The 13,240-nt window shown below is 41.4% G+C and overlaps 1 protein-coding gene across 2 annotated transcripts in view; it reads left to right on the top strand.

The window, feature by feature from the left end:
• Positions 1-3,200: 3,200 nt before the first annotated feature.
• The window catches only part of CTNNA2 (catenin alpha 2), a 1,123,259-nt gene continuing 1,113,219 nt past the window's right edge, over positions 3,201-13,240 (top strand). For both annotated transcript variants that reach the window (XM_036333987.1, XM_036333986.1), the window contains exon 1: positions 3,201-3,436. The gene's annotated coding sequence lies outside the window, so the exon portion shown is untranslated. The remainder of the gene's footprint in view (positions 3,437-13,240) is intronic.

The following is a 13,240-nucleotide window of genomic DNA, read 5'->3' as shown; positions in this document are numbered from 1 at the left end:
TAGAATGTATAAGAGTGAACCTTAGTGTTAACTATGGACTTTGAGTGATAATAATGTGTCAATGTAGGCTCATTGGTTGTAACAAAGGCAACACTGTGGTACAGGATGTCAGTAGTGGGAGAGGTTTTGCTTTGGTGACAGCAAGAGATGTATGGAAATTCTGTATTTTCTGCTCAATTGCTGTGAACCTAAAACTGCTGTGCAATATAAAGTCTTTAAAAAATGAATTGCTCAGGAGGGCTTGATAGGAAAACTTTAGGAGCTGACAGGCTGAATGAGGGTTCCAGTGTGCAGAGACCAGACATTGAACTGTATAAGCACTAGGGACAGTTTTACTTAGGGTTGCCAGTATTGGTTTGGTGTCTATTCTAAAAAATCTATACATCATATTGCAGGTTAAATTGTACTTTAATTGCATATTCTAGTTTTTCATCTGCACACAATAATATATTTTTAACATTACTCATTGTTTTTCATTTCTGTTGGTATAAATAGTTAATATGAATGGGGGGAGAGGAAGCTGCTTGTTTTTCTGAGGGCTGTATGTGTTTATGTCATTGAAATGAAGGACAACACTTCAATCAAAAAATCTAAAAAAAAAACACCCTAAAACAACTAAGGAAAAAAAAGAAAACAAAAAACAGCCAGACTCAGCAGTTAAAATGTAAAGAAATGAAGATAAAAATTATTCCCTTAGTTTAGGATGGGGACAAGTAAAATGATAGTTTCTCAGTATCCAATGATAGCCACTATGTATACAAGGGTATTTAGACTATTACCAGAGAGAAAGAAATATGACTAAATAATACTCAATTTTGATGTTTCCATACGGTAACTAGGGGTTTCAGTTCCCCTTTATTCAAAACATAAGAGAGTTAGTAAATTATTTGGAGGCAGAGAACAAAAATCTCAGCTTCCATTTGCCTGCTGGTGACTTAAGTGCATTGCCCCAGTAATTTGTTATTACTATCTAATTGACAGATAACAGTTTGGTGCATTTTGAAGGAAGAGTGAGCGAGGCCAAGGGTTTGAGAAATAAAGAATGGCTTTTATGCTGTTATTTTTTACTACCTATAATTTAAAGCAATTGCATGGATACCTTATAAATATTTTAAAAGTGACTTTTAAAGGTTTTTAAAGTCACTACAAAACAAAAAAGACCAAAATCTCATTTTGACAAGACAACAATTGGTCTACGTTAGTTTTTATTTCTGTCTGCTGCCGACTAAAACAGAATTAAACATTTACACCTAATTTGAAACAATACACCAAGCTATAAATGAATGTTAGAGATGAACTTGTCTGATAGCTCTTTGGCCTGTATTTTTTAGTTTATCCCTTTCAGCCTGACTAGTGAATAAAAAAATCACAGTAACAACAACAACAAGAACAAGAAGTCAATCTTTGGAAGTATTCTACCTCATTTAACTGAGACTACTTTACCTTTTCCACATTATTGGACCATTTAAAATCAGAGGTGTCCCTGCCTCCAGGAAGATACTGCGGAGCAGTGGTATGAAGTATCCTTATTTATATTCAATCACTTCCCTGGCGAAATTATCTCCCTCTTCCCACTTCAGAGCCCTGTGATGCCTCCCTAAATCTTATTTTTTCTTCAAAGTCTAGTGAAGAGTCTAATGCCTTTTCATCCTATTCCAGGTACGCTCTTTCCTTATTCCACTCTGATCACATGTCTTGACACACACAAATCCTTTGGAGCACAGCTTGTCCTTAAGCACATCCTGTACCTTCTTTGGCGTCTATCCTGTTTCTATAGGCTGAAACTAGGGGAAAAGCTTGGTGGGAGGAGCATTCTCTGCTGCTGTCCACGGTCCTGAAACATTGTTGTGGACTAAGGAGGTTTTTCTTAAGCCCTACATCTGCGGACTCCTATTTTCTTCCAGGAATTTTTAAATTAGTAAAGTAGTGCTGACAAGGAAAAGCAAGGCGAGAAGATATTGGAGGAGAAAGAGAGGAATGGACAGAGGTAGAGCTGTCATGACATTGCCGGGAGAAAATAAGACACTCGGCTTTGACATAATTTTTAAACAATTGCAGATGCCAGCTTGGGAACCAGAGGGATATAGTCAACGAAGAAGGAATGAAAAAAAAAAGTATGTATGAAGTGATATAGAGCCTACCAATGTCGGCATGAAAAAACACATTGAAGTTGCTGTGGGCGAGGAGACCAGACAGGCAGCATGCTGTGAACACAGCAACGCTTGTGTCAAACCAAACTGACACAGATTTTTTTCTTTATTTTCCTCTCTTGATTTTAAAACAAGTAAGCTGGCATTGTAGCAGAACAAATATCACTGTGACTTATGTTTCAGATTGTACGCAGCTGTGCACCTCTTGGGTTCTAGCGCTTCTGTAAGTGACATTCAAGCCTCAGTTGATGTAGTGGGCAGAGCACAAATACTCCCTGCGATCTCTATGTAAGTTCCCCCAACTAAAGTGTAACCTCCTCTAGGACAAACACGAGATATTACACGTTTTTGCATATCTCAAAATGCCTAAGTAGAGTTCCTGGCTCAAATGAGAGGTTCAGGAACATTCCTGAAATCAATAAAATAATCACAATGCCTTCCACAGAGAAAGTGCTCAACAAAGGCTTGTGGAAGGAGCCAATGCTCCCTTTGCTGTAACATTCCCGTGCTCCCCTAGCTCCTTCTACTGTCCACTCTGCCTCCCCTGGGGACTCCAGGTCCTAGCAAACCTCTCTCCGCGTCAGTCACTACTGTCGCTGCACGGGGGGCCCTGCCCTCTTCTTGCCACCGGTCTGTGCCCTCTGCGGCTCACCCTTTATTCCTACTATTCAACCCTAGTCCCCTTTCCCCTCCTGGATGTCTCTCGCACTGGCTCTCTGTCCCAGTCCTCCAGCCTCCCCGCAACTCAGCTCCACGTCCCCTCCGCAGGGCAACGCGGTTGTCATGGACACGGCACCTGCGCCCTCCACCACCATCCCCTCCCCCCACCTGCCGCGCGGAGCTGGGGGCTTCTCCAACTGCGACCCCGCCCAGCCCGCTCCGAGCTCCCAGGCCGGGCGTTCTCGCGCCGCCCCCACCCGGCCCGGTGCTGCCCGGAGCCCCGCGGAGCCGCGGGGGCCGCGGGGGCGCGCCAGGCAGCGAGCGGCCGCGCCTGCGCACTGACTCCCTCCCCTAGCGGCGATCCGGGCCGCTGCCGCTCGCGCTGGGGCTGGACGCGGAGCGGGAGGGGGGCGGGGGGAGCGGCTCCGCTTCCAGGCTCGAGTGAGGCGGAGACCCGGGCTGGCGGGCGGAGCAGGAGGCACCGCACCTCGGCCAGAGGCGGCTGCTGCAGCTGCTGCCCTTGCGCTCGCCGCCGCCTCTCCAGCGCTTCTGTGATCACCCCTCCAGCTGCTGGGCGCCGCGGCGAGAGAGAGGAGGAGGCGAGAAACTCCCACCGACCCACAGAGGTGAGTCCCGAGCAGAGCATCCTCCATCCTTGCCTGCCTCCCTCCCTCCCAACCTCCCTCCCTCTCATCCTCTCCATCCTCCCCTCCCTCCCAGCTCTCCAACCCTCCCGCCCGCATCCTTCCCAACATCCCTCTCTCCTCTCCCCTCCTTTCTCCCTTCTAGCCTTCCTTTTATCCCTTTCTTCCTCTCTGCCGGCCTCACTTCCTTCCCACCCTTTCTTTCTTCCCCGTCTTTCTTCCAGCCGCTCGCCCTAGAGCGCAGCTCTGCATCCTTTCCCTCTTGTCTCCATCTCTTTCTTCACCCCTTCCCGACGGGAGATCCTTTGCCTGCTAAACTGTCCGGGTTCAGGGGCTCCCAGAAAACTGGGCACATATACTGAGAGACATACTCTTCCACGGCGGATGCCTGGAGATCCCGACGTTATTTGGATTAAAGGGTCAAGTTGGAAAGAGTACTAAGAACTGAAAGGGCAAGAGGCTCGAGGAAGACTCTATGGATTTGTGCTGTAGTAGAGTGGGGGCGGGGAGGGTTGTCACTTGGACATGTTGCCCGCAGCCCCCCACACCCCTCTCTCGCCGTTTCTGTTTTCCTCCTGGGAATTACATGTTCTCAGTGTGTGTCTCACTGATGGAAAATCCAGGCTTCCCTGCCTTGATGGTCTCTGTGAGAAGCCACAAGGAAAGAAGAGAACAAGAACGAGGGGAGGGGAGAGAAGGGTGGTAGCAGTGGACGCGGCTTGTGTCCTTTTCCCCTGGGCCTATTTGGATGGATATTTTCAAACCACCCGCCTAACATTTGGCTTGGGATTGAACCCGTGTGTCCTTAGTCCTGTCTCTGCCTACTTCAAAGGCGCAAACTCTCTAAACTTTAAGGCGTGTGCACCACATTATTATTTATGCAATGTTTTCATCAGCACGCAAAACACTGAAGTGGCTTGCTTTGGGGAGATGGGGAGTAGAAGGGTGGAAGAGATGCACTTTGTTCATTGTGGGTTAACTTCTAAAAGAGGACAACGGATAGGCAGTTTCTGGAGTAATGAGGTGATGGTCCACAGGCTTATCAATATACCACTTTGATAGCATTAGGTGCATGAGAGCCTGTAGCCGATGACCTTACCCTCCTCGAATCGCATCCACCTGACAGGAGTTGGGAAGATGTTTGGAGAGAAGCATACAGTGTGATTCCCTTAGTAGTTTATGGAAAAGTTGAATGACCTCTGGGATCATTATTAACAATTTAAAATTTCGGTTGCTTTGGCACCCATTGTTTTCACCAACTCACATGTTTTACTTTGCTTTCTTTAGCCTACACTCCAACCCCTTCTGTTATATAGGTTAATAGTCAGTTGTCAGTTTTCCTTTTTGCAAGCATTACTGCTGCAAAGTTTATTTATGTGTGGCGAGGCAGCCATGCCTCAGAATGTTCAGTGTACTCATCATTTCAGAAAGGTCCAACAGTGTAAGTACAAATCAAAAATGGAGTCTTTAGAATCCTGTATTTTGCCCTATCTATAGTCTCCTTTAAAAAAACAAACAAAAGCAGAAAATATTAATATCTGTAGAGCAGCTGTGTTTTATGTTTAATGAGTATGTGGGGAGGGACTGAAATTAATGGCGGATTCAGTGAAGCTGCCAGTAAAAAAACTATTCTGTGGAGCAAATTATTGATTTTTTTTTCTTTTCATCGAAATTATTATATTCCAGGAGTACAATATGCACTTTTGCATTTTCTGAGACTGTGAAGTCGGAGTTGAGATGAGGAGAATTACCTTTCAAAGTGATGGAGTGCTGATTGGATGAGAGCTGATATAGTTAATCATCTGAAACAGTTTTTAGGAAGTGTGCGATATTAGGAATGATGGACCCACCCCCGGCCCCAACTCTCCTTGGTAGGAATGCAATTCCACTAATGGCTTGGCTGACTCTGCAGCGATGTGGCTGAAGTGTAGTTGAATTATGAGTGTTACCAACATTCTGATACAGAATTGCAATCACTCCTGTGTGCATTGGAATGGCTACCTGATTTAATAATGAACACAGTTGTAGATAGGGTTGGTGTTGTTGATGTTCCTTTTCCTGGAATGCCATGAAGCTAGTAAAAACTTTGGTGGTGATTATATATGAATACATAAGTTAGTACCATCCTAATATACTTTCAGATGACTTTTCCCTCCTGGTAACTCTACTGCTCTCTCTCTCTCTGGGGGGCTTCATATATGTTGTATGGGAAGGAAGCAGCCCTGCTCATTTAACAAATATATATTTTTATTGATTTCAGAGAGGAAGGGAGAGGAAGAGAGAGACTGAAACATCAATGATGAGAATCATTGATTGGCTGCCTCCTGCATGCCTCCTACTGGGGATTGAGCACACAACCCAGGCATGTGCCCTTGACTGGAAATGAGCCTGGGACCCTTCAGTCCGCAGGCTGAAACTCTATCCACTGAGTCAAACCGGCTAGGGCTGCCCTGCTTGTTTTTATTGCAGTTTGCTATAAAGAGTGATGTGGTGTGTGCTCAGTTTTTAAATACTGTGTTTACTAGGGAAAGAAAGGTACCTTTTATTTGTTTCCTTTGTAAATATTCATTCACTCACTGAAAACAAAATTTGCAAGGTTATTAAAGAAAAGAAACGAACACTTGTTTACAGCAAGATTTTGAGAGAGACTTGAGTAAAATTAATAAAACATGAAATAGACAAGCAGCTAATGTCTTATAGAAGCAGCCTGCTACTCTGACTATAATCCAGTTTTCAGATAAAGACCAACTTCTGAAGAATTTCATTTCTACAGGCTTTTGCCTTTAGTTTTCCGGACCTTTAAGAATGTATAGTCCATATAAAGTCCAACAGAACATTTTGTGCACCCCATAGGAAATATTCTGGAACATTCTCTGTGCTTCCCTCAGAATGCTTAAAACCTTCCTAACCTTGTGCTTAGTGGTATGAGGTTTTTCAAAAGAAGTAAAAGACACTCTTTGACCTTAGCTTACACTCTAGTTGAGAACAGGCATTTGCATGAGGTCATATTTCACAGTAGCAAAGAAGGAGATCTTTGGAGAGAGCTTTAGATTTGAGTGCATGCTCTACTTAAGTAGTAGAGTGTTCTGCCCTTGCATACTATTTAAGTCTTTTTCCTCATCCGCAAAATGGGAATTATGGTGGAATCTGGTTCATGGGATTGCTTTAAGGGTTAAATGTGTTAAGCACAGTACTAGGTACAAAGCATGTGTGAAGTAAGCATAATTATAATGAGGAGAAATGGTTTAAAAACAGTCCAAGACAATAGATCAGTGATGGCGAGCCTATGACACGCGTGTCAGAGGTGACACGCGAACTCATTGATTTGGTTGATTTTTCTTTGTTAAATGGCATTTAAATATGTAAAATAAATATCAAAAATATAAGTCTTTTTTTTACTATGGTTGCAAATATCAAAAAATTTCTATATGTGACACGGCACCAGAGTTAAGTTAGGGTTTTTCAAAATGCTGACACGCCGAGCTCAAAAGGTTCTCCATCACTGCAATAGATGTTGACGTACTGGAAAGAAATGAAGACCATGTGTTAGAGGCGTTCCAAAGAGGACAGATGTTTCTGGAGCCAGGGAAAGATTCCAGTCAGGAGTAGCGCTTGAGCTTGGACATAGACTCCTGCGAAGAATTCATGCATGGTCGGTCCCACAGCTGGAAAAGCAGAGTGGGAGGAAGCCTGGTGTGTTTGGGAAGGCTGTTCCTGGAATTTTGGACAGACTGATGAGTATATTAAAAGGTATTAGATATATGCAGTCAGAGTAATCACAGTAGCAATTGGGATAAAACAACTTCTTGTGTGTGAGGTCCATTTTATCATAGAGTGTTAAGCTACCCAGGGGAGTTTGTGTAAGTTCTTTGCCTCACCTGAAGCTCCATCCCAAGACACTGAGGAATCCAAGGTCTGTGTCACAGGGTGGGCCCAGAGTATTGTTTTTGTCCTTTTCTTTAAACTTAAATAAAACCTGACCTTTCTAAACCGGAATTATTTAATATTATGATAATATAGTTATCACAGCTCTCTCCTATTTTGCAAAGTATTTTTGGACTCTTTTCTTGGAGATAATAACCAGGATTATTTTATGTTGGTATATATGAAGCCAGTGTTTATTAGAGTAATTGTATTTTCTGGAACTTTATTTTCACTTATTATTGACTTTGCTTAATTACCATAAGCACTTTTCTTGGGGGGAGGAGGGCTGTTCAAAATTATTAATAATTCCGAATGGGTCCTGATCTTTAAAATGTTTTACTGGGGGTGAAGGTGGGCTAAGGATAGAGGATCTATCTGGCATTGTGTCTGAGCAAGTTAAATATCTTCTCAGTGTGGGGTGGCAGTTGCTCACTAGCTAAGACTGTTGGTAAACCTTTGTGTTTGGTCGGTGTTCATTAACTTTTTTGAAATATATACCCATGAATAATTTACCCAACATTATAGTGATATAATTAATATCCAACATTATAAGTGATATAATTAAGCTATTTTATATTTTAAGGTTTTTCTCAATATTCTGATGTTTTAAAGATTCAGCAGATCTAAATAAAACATGTTCAAATATATTACCTCTAGTCAGTTCCATATTAAAGCATCAGTAATTTTTGAAAAAATTGACTTTTGGACATTTTTATTTTTTTTCAAATGTGAATTTTACTGTGGAGGTGAAGTCTAACCCGACCACAAATATGCATTCTATAACTCTTTGAAATTATTACTTGTAACACATTATAAAAGACACAAAGAGATAGTCTGACTTTATAAAGCTTAATCTACCGGACTTTTGCGCCTCTTTGTTGAAAGGCTGCCTGTGCATACAACTCCGAGACCGTTACTTTTCAGCTGTGAGTCCCATGTGCATTAACAGGAGTGAAATAAGAATTGTGAACTCAGGTTAAGGTGTTGTCCAAGCAGAAAGGTGGAGTAAGGATGGACTAAAATGAATTCACTTTTGTTTCATCTATTGAGCTGAAAATTTATAACTGCCTGATTAACTAGGGGTTTCCTATATTTTTGCTCCCATGCAGATACAGTCCATGTTGCAGTTGTTTATATAGACACATATATGTATATACGTATGTGTATTTTTTCCAGTTAGCACTCTTTCAGACTAGATCATGGTTGTGAAGCATTATGTAAAACCGGGTATTGGTTTTTCAGTATCTTGCTAGCTTTCAGTGTCTTGCTATTTTGTTTACTTATCTTTTTGGGAGAGCCAAGTAATATAACACTTGTGGAAACAGCCCGATTGGGCTAGAGATCCAGATCAGCTAACATCCTAACTTGCTCCAGTGTTCCTACTTTAAATGACTGACATGCCATTGTGTTGGGGTAGAAGTAATTTAATTTTATAAGATCACAAGGGCTATAGAAACATTAATAGGACACTTTTGATATATTCATTTTATGTAAATTGGGTTTATGTTGTTCATTCCATGTTGGCAGTAAATCCACAATCTTTTTTTTTTTTATAGTGCCTTGGTGTTTCACAACTAAAGGTATGAACTCTTTTTTAAAAAATATATATCTTTATTGATTTCAGAGAGGAAGGGAGCGGGAGAGAGCGATAGAAACATCAATGATGAGAGAGAATCATTGATCAGCTTTCTCCTACACATCCCCTACTGAGAATCTAGCCCTCAACTGGTCATGTGCCCTGACTGGGAATCAAACCACAGCCTCCCGGTTCATAGGTAGATGCTCAACAAAGCTATTAACTCTTAATGGAGACATGTCAGTTCTCCCACAGCCTACTAGAACTGACAAGGACGCCATAAATGACCAAAGAATCTGATGTTCTCATCTGATTTTAATTGTGTTTAGACAAGGGTTTGGTGAGAATCCAGTCATCCAAGTGTATCGGAAATTCATAGGGCCCAAAGCAGTTGTTAAATATCATTAATTCATCTTTCAGTAAGAAGGTAGGAATGTACCTTAAATATCTCAGGAAGAATGAATTGTCCTCAGCTAGTTCTAGGAGAGGGCAACTCACAATTCTTGAGAATTTATGACTACTCTTCATTGTATTCTTCAGGTATTGATACCTGCTGGTGTTATTTAACAAAATATGCCCCATTTCCCTTCTCAACTATGCAGAAATGGCATAAGGAGGTCTATATAGAACTCCTTGGAAAAAAATGTCAGCATTTACATTTATCCCTCTCTTCAGTTATATGTTCTATGTATTTTTTAAACACATTAACCTAACCTGAATTCATTCAACAGGATTTTTAAAAATCCTTGCTCTTTTAAGAGCATTGGGCTATATTATCTATATATATATAAAAAAGGCTAATATGCAAAGTGTCCCCTCAGGAGTTCCACCAGGAGACCAGGAGTTCGATCGCTCGCTATGACGTGTGCTGACCACCAGGGGGCGGCACGGAATGAAGGAAGGCCCTGATCAACCCTGATCGCTGGCCAGGCCTAAGGACCCTATCCATGCATGAATTTTGTGCAGCGGGCCTCTAGTAATTTTATAAAAGCACTGAATCAGACCTCAGGACACCTGTGTTTTTCCTCCAGGTTTTCAGCTAATTAGTTGTATGACTAGATAAGCCTCAAGCTGTCTAAAGCTTATTTATTAAATGTTTAAGTGACTTGGATTAGATGATATATGGAGTGTCTTCTAGCTAAAAAATTCTAAATTTCCACATGTGATTATTCTTTAAAATTTCAAGGCATGTGTGCTGTTTGATTTTTTTCTTTTGAAACATAAACCACTTGATACATGAGAAAACCATCATCTTCAGTGCCACGGGCTTTCCCTTTTGAAAGAAAATTGCAAATTTAGCTTCACAGTGTCCCTGGACAAAGGAGAACTAAGAAATATTTCATTTTCTTACCTCCCCATCTTTTCCCTCTCTCTCCTTTTTAAGATCTTTCCTGGATTGCAGATGCAGTCAGTTACCTTCATTTAGGGACCAGCCCAAAGTACAGTTGGATTGTTTGTGTAATGTCACTATCTTTGAAAAACACTAAATGATATTTATGTAATTAGAATAACATTTATTTAAGAAGTTATATACTAGTATACTCTAAGGTTAATATTTTTGTCTTGCTTCTCCCCGGATCCTATCCTGTGGGACTGTGTGGTCACCAGTCTTTCTATCAATCCAGCTCCAAATTCCCATTAAAAACTTTGAGCCCTACCCGGTTTGGCTCTGTGGATGGAGTGTCGGCTTGTGAACTGAAGGGTCCTGGGTTTGATTCTGGTTAAGGGCACATACAAAGGTTGCAGGCTCCTCCCTGGCCCTGGGCCCTGGTCAGGGCTTATGTAGGAGGCAACGAATCAATGTGTTTCTCTAACATTGATATTTCTCCCTGTCTTTCCCTCTCTCTAAAAATCAATGGAAAAATATCCTCAGGTGAGGATTAAAAAAAAATTATAATTAAATTTGCTGAGATATGTTTTATATATATTAATAAAGTACATCCATTTACAGTTGTGTGTTGACAACTATACCTGTGTAACCACCACTGCAACTAAGATAAATTTCCATTGCCTCTGCTTTATTTGATTTTCATCTTTATAGATTAGGTTTTCTTGTTCTAGAAATGGATATAGTTGAATCATAAAAATATGCACTCATTTTTGTCTCTTTTGTTGAGCATATGTTTTGAGATTTGTAAATGATTTTGAATATATAAACTTCGAGAAGAAAATATAGGAAGAAGTCTGTGATTTGGTTGAAGCAAAGAAGTCTTAGGATGCAAAAGCACTAATCATAAAATTATAAGAAAAATAGAAACTAAACTTTATATCAAAAAAAGTCCACTCTTCAAAAGACACACGATTTGCTAAATGTATGTATCTCTATATATCTGAAAGAAGACTAATTATTCTAGTTGTATATAGAACTCTTGCATCTCAATAAGAATACAAACAATCCAACTAAAAATGAACAAAATATCCAAAGAGCTATTTCACAAAAGAAGGTATACAAATGAGCAATGAGCATATAGAAAGCCACTTAACTCTCTTATTCACCCAAATAATGAAATTTAAAAACCACAGTATACTACCACTCTATAAACACTAGAATGGCTAAATTGAAAAAGACCAACAATATCAAGTTTTGGAGAGTGTGAAGTAACCAGATGATGCACTGAGAGTTTGCTGGTGGGAATGTAACACTTTAGGAAACACGTTGGTAGTTTCCCTGAATGCTAAAAATACTCTTAGCACACAACCTGGAGATTCTGCTCCCAGGTGAAATTAAAACATATGCACAAAGACTGTTTTTACATGAAACTGAATATCAGCTTTGCTCATAATAGTTTCAAACTAAAACCAATCCAAATATCCACCAGATTCCTATTTTAAAGTTGTTCTTTTCAAATGGAAAACTAAGCCACTGATAAGTTTTTTTAGAGAGGTGCTATTTGCCATGTGTAACCTGGCAGCAGAAGAAAGGAAATACATTCAAAAATATTTGTAAACATAAGAAATGCAGAGGTAGGTCACTCCAGGCATCAGACCTAGGCTTAGATTCTCCTCTCTGCCGGTCCCTGGACTCTGCCCTTCTGGGTCCAGACCTCAACTTCAACCAGTGGTCCCGTCTGATCTCACTGGCCAGCACTGGATCGCATGGCCATCCCCATCCAGTCAACAGCAGGGGGAAGGAATCACCATGCATGGTGGGCTTATGGGTAGATAAGCCAAATGGCAGTTCTGTTCAGAAAAAGGAATGGGGAAAGGAATGTTGGGTAAGCAGATAGCAGTTTGTGATAATTTGATTTAGAGACCTGCCATGATGTTCTCAGTCTTTGGGAAAGAGGTTGAAGTAGAAAGCTAGGTTTGTAGGAGAAGAGGAATGAAGACATTTAGACCCTAGTTCAGGGGAGCGAGTCTAGATCTAAGGGAATAGTTCCAAGTTGGCAAGCAGACAAAATGTGGTGAGCAGAGCCAGGCCCATGGGGCCCATGGAGCTGGGACAGGAGGCAAAAGTCCGCGCTGGCACTAGCCTGAAATCCCGGCAGGCCAACTTGATTGCGGTTTGCCCATCTGTGAAACCAGGACCTCGGGCAAGAAGATTTTCATGTTTTGCTTTTAAAGCAGAAACTAAAACAGTAATTATTCTCTCTTTTTTTAAAGGTGTTCTCAACCACTTTAGATTCTTGTGTGTGTGTGTGTGTGTGTGTGTGTGTGTGTGTGTGTGTTTCCCTAATAATTCTGTTATAAACCTCATCCTGCATTAGTTCCTTATAAGTCCTAGCTAATGGATTAAGCCTCCAAACTCATTCTATCTTTGAACAAATCCTATTTCTGGTTAAACAAATGGAGCAGTCATACATCAAGTAAACTTTCTCTTTTTTTAAAATATATTTATTGATTTCAGAGAGGAGGGGAGAGGAAGAGAGAGATAAAAAACATCAGTGATGAGAGGGAATCATGGATTGGCTGCCTCCTGCACAATGGACTGAACCTGCATGTGCCCTTGACCAGAATTGAACCTGAGACCCTTCGGTCCACAGGCCAATGCTCTATCCACTAGCCAGATCAGCTAGGGCTCAAGTAAACTTTCTTACAAGTTTTTGAAACCACTGCTTTGCGGGATATAGCCCTGGATCTGTGTATGAATAAGATATAGTAGCACTTGACCTCATGATGTAACAGTCTAGTAGAGGTGAAAAGTACCTGAAGAGTTTAATCCCAGAAAGAACATGACAGCTAGAACATGACAGTGTGTAGTGCAGTGTGGTACGGACTCCACAGTGGCCTGGGTCTCAAGTCCAGGCGGACACAGAACCAGAAGCTTTGCTCTAGTGCGGATGGGA

Source organism: Myotis myotis, unplaced genomic scaffold (assembly GCF_014108235.1).
Source record: "Myotis myotis isolate mMyoMyo1 unplaced genomic scaffold, mMyoMyo1.p scaffold_m19_p_14, whole genome shotgun sequence".
Taxonomy (NCBI): domain Eukaryota; kingdom Metazoa; phylum Chordata; class Mammalia; order Chiroptera; family Vespertilionidae; genus Myotis; species Myotis myotis.
Note: the sequence above shows the minus strand (reverse complement) of the source record. Positions and strands in the feature narration are given on the sequence as shown.